The sequence below is a fragment of the Pteropus medius genome, unplaced genomic scaffold, assembly GCF_902729225.1.
Source record: "Pteropus medius unplaced genomic scaffold, Ma_sr-lr_union100, whole genome shotgun sequence".
NCBI classification, from domain to species: Eukaryota; Metazoa; Chordata; class Mammalia; order Chiroptera; family Pteropodidae; genus Pteropus; species Pteropus medius.
This window is the reverse complement of record NW_024340693.1, coordinates 1,633,380-1,641,490: the sequence shown is the minus strand read 5'-3', so window position 1 is coordinate 1,641,490 and position 8,111 is coordinate 1,633,380. Positions and strand designations below refer to the sequence as shown.

The 8,111-nt window shown below is 62.5% G+C and overlaps 1 protein-coding gene across 1 annotated transcript in view; it reads right to left on the bottom strand.

Annotated features, from left to right (window-relative positions):
• SLC7A1 (solute carrier family 7 member 1) overlaps nucleotides 1-7,103 on the bottom strand; it is a 32,817-nt gene extending 25,714 nt beyond the window's left edge. The window contains exon 1 of the mRNA XM_039862610.1: nucleotides 6,996-7,103. The gene's annotated coding sequence lies outside the window, so the exon portion shown is untranslated. The remainder of the gene's footprint in view (nucleotides 1-6,995) is intronic.
• Nucleotides 7,104-8,111: the final 1,008 nt, after the last annotated feature.

The following is an 8,111-nucleotide window of genomic DNA, read 5'->3' as shown; positions in this document are numbered from 1 at the left end:
ATCGGCCGACCTTTGACCTAACTGGCAGCACAGAGGCCCCGGGAAATGAAACAGCCTAGGTGGAGAGTGCGGGTCCACCAGAGCCGCGCCCGCCCGCCGCCTGGGTGCAGGCCAAGTGTCACATGAGGCCACGGAGCTGTGCCTACCCAGCCCAGGCTCCGGCCTCGCAGCGGGAAGGAGGTGACCTCACGGTGTCACACGATGGGGAGGAAGCGGGAGGGAGTGAGCACAGACGGTGTCCTCGTGGGGCCGGAAAAGCAGACGCAGGACAAGGGCCGGGGACGACGGGACAACAAGGGGCCTATGGCACCCCCGTCGGCCTGCAGCACCGCACCTGGGGGCTCTCGGGCCAGGAGCAGCTGCCGGGGGAACCCCTCACCCGGCACTGCCCCCCCGCTCGCCTCTTCCTGGATTTCCTCCAGTCAGGTTGCAAATCACAACCACGTCACCAATGCCAGCTGCTCGGATGACGAGTTAACAGAGAAGACGCAACATTCCAACAAAGCACACCCCTTGGCAGAGGCGGCCACTTGGGGGGTGCGCAGAAAACTCTAAAATAACGATTCGACACGCTGTGGTGGGAGGGTAGCTTCTGAGTAGGCGGGAATTTCAAAGTCCACGTGTTTTTCCAGTTACCAGTATGTACCAGGAGTACCGACGACCGGCATCAGGATTTTAGAGACGAAGGCTTTTCCACGCTGTTTTGAGGGTTTCTGGTGAGGCGCGTGGGTGTAAGTGGCACCCCTGTCTCCATTGTCAGGTCTAATGACAGTTCCGTCACTGAAAATATCCAGCTCGGCGGCTGGAGCGAGGGGGTGTGGGGGTGGAAGGGTCTGACGCAGGCTGTTATGTACACTACGTCCATAAATGTCACCGCCCCCTTCAGAACAAACATAACGCCGACGCCCGTGACCAAGCTGTCTGGCTGAGAGCGGCAGTCGTCGGGATGGCCCAGGCCGCTGCTGGGCGCCACCCAGGGTTAGGATCTGTCATGCCGACCAATGTGCAGTGTGCTCGACGCCGCTCCAGGCCAACGAAAGCAGGTCTGGCTCAGGCACTAGCCTCACAGGATCGAGTGGGTGGGCAGCTCCCGCCAGCACGAGCAGCTGGCCAGCCACAGGGTGGGCGTGTAGGCGGCTGTCCCCAGGCACCTGGAGGGCTCAAGAGCACCCGTGACTTCAACAAGGAAGGAAGCGGAATGACCCCGTCGGAGTGATCTGCAACCAGGCGGTCGGAGGCGCCCAAAGGAAGAGCATCCTAGGACACTGGCCGTTGTGGGAGCGGGGGTGGGCTGGGGGCAAGGACAAAGCCTGCAGGAAGTGTCCTCACCGCCGGATCTCCACTTCCCCCAGATGTGAGGAGGCCCAGGTGCACCGTCTTAAACGAACAAGAAACATCAGAGGCAGGAGGGGCTGGGAGACGCCAGCGGCGAAAGGCACAGACCCACGAGGGGGTCGTGGCACTGCGGACGGAACATGGGGCGCGGAGCCAACAGCCCGGGGGCCGGAGGCGCAGAGCAACGGTCGAGGTTGGGGTCGGGACGGGGGCCGGCTCACACCCACTGTCTTCACTGGGCAGCAGGCTCCGGTCGGCCCCTGGGGAAATGTGACTCAGGACCCTGGGCTCTGTCAAAGCCCCCCACTCCCCAGGGTCTATATCCCTCTGACCCCGAGCAGCAAGGGACACGTCGAGGGTATCGCGAAATTCCACCAACATTCACGCATGTCCCACCTGCACTGGACACAGCCAGGGCTGAAGGAAACGCACCACCGCAGCCTCAGCCCCAGGAGGCAGACCGTGAGGGCGGAGCCCCTGGGGGGAGTGTGGCCCCAGGAGAAGGCGTCCCCGTCCACCTCAAAGGCTACTGCTCTCGCGGGGAAAAACGGTCATTTCGTCCAGCGAGGACGGAGGCATAGAGCCTGAGCGTGCCTTTGCATCTAGCCAGGGGCCTTGGTCACAAAGACACTGAGGTCTACAGGTCGCGTGGCTTTTCGCTGGCACGGGCCGGCACGCGGTCCTACGTGACGGCTGGACCTCAGCGCCCAGCATTCCTGCTCAGCTGAACAAACTGTTAAGTGCTCCTCAGCTAGTCGGCCCGCAGTCGCCTAACTCGTAAGTAGTGGGGCCAGGACCTGAGCCTAGGTCGTCTCGTTCCCAAGGTGTTAACTCACACCAGGTGCCAAACCAACTCTACTCTGACCAAGCGCTTTCTCCCGGCAGCCTGACGAGTCTCACTCTGTCACCCTGTCTGTAATGCTACAAATAAAAGACCGACGGGGGTTCAGTGACAAACTCTTCCTGAAGGCTGACGCCCCTGTAAAAATCAAGTCAAGGTGTATGCACGGCGGAGCCCACTAGCCGAGGTCCACGGGCCTGGAGGCTCCACGAGCTCCACTTGGGACTGTGGGCAAGTACATGTGGTTGACCTTCTGAGGGGGCTGGTTCCCGGACCCCCCAAGGGTACCCCGAGTCTGCAGGTGCTCAAGCCTCCTCCATGAAGTGTCGTGGGACTTGCGTGCATCACACCCTCCCGTACACTGGGGATCACCTCTGGGTCACTGGGATGCCTCTATGCAAACACCTGTGACGCTGTACTGTTTAGGGACGGGTGACGAGAAGTCTGTGCGTGCTCAGTACAGATGCGACCACCTCGGGCCTAACTACACGGTGCATGGCAGTCACAGTGTCACTGGGTTTTTCTACAGTATTTTTGATCCCCAGTTGGTCGAATCAACCAGTGCGGGACCCGGGGTGGGGAGTACGGAGGGCCGACTGTAATTGGGGCAGCAGGAACTCAGCAGGGCTCTGGCAGAGAGTTCTGGAAAACACACGAAGAACAGAGGCTACGGGAAGGGGGGTGGAGGGGAGAGCTGGCCAGCAGATGGACTGAGTGTCCGGCTGCAGCTACTGCGCCTCTGACGTGGGGTGGGGCGGGGGGAGGGCGGAAGCAGCTCACAGGGCGCCCCGCAAACCCGACAGCCCCGTGAACAGAAGCGGAGGTCAAGAACGGCCGGAAGGCCAACAAGACGCTGCCTCCGAACAGACTACGGGCGTTTTCCATTTCCAGCATTTTGACGATTTTTCTATGAGCACATGCTGCTCCTGAATTAAAGGGAAAAAATCTCTTTTAATGAGACAGGAAAGAGGCGGAAAAAGGAAAGCGAGAGAATCTACGGCCAGGTCACCCCGGGGCCTGCCTGCCAGACGCGGGCGACAAACGAGGGCGACAAACGGGGGCCGTGGGGTCCGTTCTGCCTTCTCTCCCCCTCAGCGCACGCCGGGAAGCTTCCGAGCATGGGAGTGAAGAAAGGGCCCCCTCCCCAGGGCCGGCAGAAGCCTGCACCCCGCCAAGACCCCCACGGCTGCGCTGGCGAATCTCTCACGTAGGGTGAGGCGGGGACCACGTGCAGCGGGCAACGTCTCGTCACTTTTACCTAGAAAAACGACCGAGAGTAAAGATTTCAACGGGCAAAAACTGGGGAATCGCGTCCCCAGGCCTTTCCGGGCCTAAATCTGTGCCACTGGGGAGAGAGGCTGAGATCAGAAAAGACAGCCGAGTTCCAGTGACCTCTCACCTTAGGGCATGTTACACCCTAACCTGGGGGTAAAGGGCGGGCCGGCTGAGCCTTCGGTGACAGCGTCAGCGTCAGCGTCAGGCAGCGGCAGGTGAGGCTGCGGTGCAGGTGTGTGGAGCAGAGCAGGAGGGTCTCGAATGGCCGGCTGAGGGATTTACACTTTACTCAGGCGTAAAAATTTTAAGCAAAGGAAGGGCACCGTCACCACGACGAGGGTCCCCGGTCTCGCCGCGGACGGCGGACGGCAGGCGGAAGCGGCACCAGGCCTGCCAGGTGCTCGTGGCTCAGCCTCCTGTTCTTCGTGACACGTCAACACGCTCACTCTGAGCACAGAGGTCCAGCCGCTCAAAGCACAAGCAAACGCTCCGCACAAGCAAACGCTCCTGCCTCTCCTATTCACCTGCCACCTGCTCCGTCCCTGCTTTTTTCCTCAAAGAGCTCTGGGGACACGCGGTGCACACGCCCGTTACCATGGAGATTATCTCGGCGGTGCCTGTCGTGCACAGACGACCTGAGCAGGAAATGCCACGTTTTACGATAGGACTCGCTGTCCCGTTTGCAACTGTACTTCACGGGTGGCCAACTTTCAGACGCTCACCCCGAAGAAAAGCATCTGAAACCCGAAACCAAGGCCACGGCTCCGGGCAAACCCTCGCCACGCTTCCACAGGGTGGCTTTCCTTCCGTGTCACAGACTTGGAGGAAACGTCCTGGTCGGCGGCCACAGATGTTCTTTGTTGGAGGAGACGGGGTCCGATTTGTCTGAAACGACTTGGAGGCATCAGAATCAAATGGCTGATGACATCAGGGCCTGCGGATGCTAGAATGACCAAGGCCAGGAGGGGACTGCCCCGGGGTTGGGCTGAGGTCAGAGGCGGCCGAGGCGGCCCAGAATGGCGGACAAGTGTTGCTACTTCCACTGGTGGTATTCGGCCTGAAGCAGCTCGTCAGCGTGGCACGTGGACACGCATGCACCATATGTCACAGGCAGTGCCCCCTGCCCTGCTCAGCACAGTGCCTAACCGCAGACTGTCACCCCAGAGTGCTGCCTGAACCCAGCCGCGTTCAGTACCCAGGCTGGCGACTAAAGTTCCCCCTCCTCCGGTCACTGCTTTGCGACAGGCCACCTCCAAGAATGAGGAGGCGTGACAGAGACATGTGCTGCTTTTAAGGAATTCTTAAAGGCTGAAAATAGACATTTCAGCGTATGCCCCCAGAATGCTCTGCACCGTGCCCCACGGCCACGGAAAACCCGCCGTGAAGATGGCCCTCCTCCCAGGTCACCGACGAGGCGATCACTTGAGACTCAGGCCACGTTTTCCTGCACAGATAATGCAAAGCCACAGCTGGGTTCTTGGGTGGCTCACAAGCAGCAGAGTGGCCCGCCACGCATCCCTGGAGCCACACAGCGCCCGCACGTTGGGCCGTGAGCGCATCCACACTGGCGGGAAGAAGGGGTCCTGGAGGGCTGCGACGCTTGAACAGAGTCAAAATCACGGGTCAGCGTGGAAAACGACCTTCGAGGAGCTGAAGCCAGAGCCCGACCTTTCTTTGACTTTCTCGGCTTCATGGCGAGTCAACCCCGACTCCAATTGAAACTAGCTTTTCCTGGTTGAGGCTGGATGATGGGAGACTAGGCTCCTCCTCGTGGGAGTATTAAATGGCTACTACTTCATTCTGGGCAGTGGTGAATCTGGCCGGTGCCTCTCCCCGCTCTCAAGATGCTCACCAGCCAGACATGAAGACACAAGCCACCGTCCATCCGGTCGACCAATACTTACCGTTCCCCCTGCCCCCACCACCCCTTAAGTGCTCAGAAACAGCAGGGAGCAGAGGGGGCCCCCCACCTTCTCAGCTGGGGGAGACAGGGCCCCCCACCAGAGAGCACGGACAGGCGTGGCTGACACCGTGAGGCCTCCGGGAGATGCACTGTCTGTCACCGCCGGGGCACCTGGCCTGCAGCTCATCGCCCTCTGGGAAGGAAGCCGTCCTGGTGTCCAGCAGGCTGTGGGGCCCCCGATTCAGACATGGTGCAGGACCTGCGCCCGAGGACCCCGGACCGCCGAGGACTCCACTCCCCACACGCTCCACCCCGGCTCTGTCCTCCCCGAGAAATGGGACAGTCGGATTTCGGCTTTTCACCTGGGCGCGGACACCCGACCCCGCCAGGCCCGCTGCTGAGTAAGAGAACTGGTTCCAAAGCAGTCTGTCAGCAAGGGGAGGGAGGGCGCAGAAGGGACGCGCTTGAACCTAAGCCCCTTCCCTAGGTCACCGGCCGGGAGGAGCAGGAGGAGAATGCATGAGGCCCTAAGGTTACTGCCGTCTCCAGCACAGGGCACCTGGCAATTCTGCGCCTTCGTCTCTGACGCCCGCAGGCTGCGGCCACCTGCGGCCACTCACTCAGAGCCGTACCCGCCAGCGTCCTGCTGAACCCGACCCGCCTGCGCTCTCGCTGACGGCACCAGGACTGGGGCTGGCCCGAGGACCGTGAGGACGTGCAGGGTAGAAGTCAGGGAGGCTCTTAACGCAAACGCACCGTCACACCTGAAGAGCGGCCCCCGAGTTCTTGTGTGATGGCTAGAGCGGTGACGATAATGACTGGCTCTCTGCGAAGCGAACCCACTTTTTTTCTTAATTGGAAACTAACTGGAACAGAAGCTGTTGAGGATTTTAACAGCAGAACGCTTTTTTCCCCAACGACATCCTGTGCCGAATGCAAGCGGAAGCACCAGATAAAACTTGGGGCTCATCTCCTTAGAGAGAGAGAGGGGACGCGAGCCCCACTGGTTAGCCCTGGCCTTCCCCAGCGCCCCTGCCCGGCTCATGCACGCCTCGCCCCCAAGACCTAGGAGCCCAGGGACCCGCCCCAAACACCGGTCTACAACCCGTCCCACAGCACCGACACCCAAGGACAAGCCACAGAGAATTCTCAGGTCAGAGTGAAACCCAGAGATCAGGGAGACACCGGAGCCGGCCGTCACCCTCCCAGGGACCATGGCGGAGACGCGGCTGGATGCTCCGTGGGCGGCACTGCCACCAGCCACCGTGGAGTGGCCAGCGGCCACCTTGGGGAGCGCGGGTGCCTCCCGGCCACTGCTGACCACGCAGCACCGCGCCCGCACCGGGCAGAGCAAGGCTGCGGGCACAGCCTCTCCCCGCCGCGCCCCGGGGCCGGCCTTCTGCGAAGGCGTCACATCTGGGGGTCATAACGGTTCTCCACGGAGGAAATGCGGAGCGTGGGGAACACGCCGCGGTGACGGCAGGCCTGGGCTCCGCTGGGGGGACACGCCGGAGGTGTCAGAGAGCACGGCGGTCGCCGGTTTGGAGGACGACCGCTCAGCGTTAGCTGGCAGCGCCCTTCACAAGTCCAGAGCAGGACGAAGTGGCGGCCATCCCGCAGGGTGCCGACGGGCGGACGTACCTGGAACACGACGCACGGCCTCGTCACCTCGTCACCCGACGGCCGCCTGGGTCTGGGAGCAGATGTGTCACGGGGGATGAGATGAGATGAGATGAGGGCTCCGGGCTCCTGAGAAGCAAAGAGGAGACGTCAGACCCAGCTGTGCTGGCGCCGGAACCTCGGGCCTGTGGCCGTGGCGGAGGAGGTGGCGCTGGAAATGTGGCCCAGCACCAGGCTGTCACGCCGACGGGGACAATGGGCCAGGGACGAGGGCCGCATCGTGGGGACTGAGTAGGCAGGGGCATCGCCGAGGGACTCCAGGAGAAGACAGGAGATGGGACGAAGTGACCGCCAACCCAGAGGCTCTACCTCCTGACCCCTACAAACGGTGACCGCGTTGCGAATAAGGATGTTACCGCAGCACCCCACAGGGGCTGTTCCCGTGGACCCGGGGCACGGAGGTGGGTGCGGGAGCTCCGAGGCCCGTGCTGGGGGCCGTGACGGCAGTGAGCCCTGTCCTGACACCGGCGCCGAGAACCGAGGCCGGCACGCACGGGAAACTGTCGCTGGCCCCTTCAGCGGACTGGCCAGCTCCCACCTGTACGGCCGGCACTTCACGACGGAGCTCCGGAACCCGCTGTCACAGGGGCCCCGAGCCACCACCACCCTGCCGGCCCCGGACGTGCACAGATCGCTCCCAGCGTAGCCCGCACACCGCTGCCAGGCCTGGGGGAGGGGCCGGCGGCCCCAGGAGGAGCGGGGTCGGTGACCAGCCCCGGGGCACGCTGGGGGAGCCAGTGAGCCGTGGGAAGCCCCGTCTGCTCGTCTCGGCTTCTCCCCTTCGCACATGCACGCGCTCACCCCAGAGCCCGAGGGGTCTCGTCGAGCGTCCCGAATACAATGTGGGACGTGCGCCTGAAGTGAGATCAGAGGTCTCATCACATGGAGCGCCCTGAGGGTGTGACCACCCGCCCCCCGATGACAGGGACCCCGCCGCCCCGACGGACAACGGCTGGGACGTCCGCCCCACTGTCTCCTGTGGAAACGTCCGCGTCGACGACGTTAAGTGAGCACGTACACACCCTTCCACACTCACCGACATCCGACATCTCGCCGTGCTTGCTTTAACCGTACAGA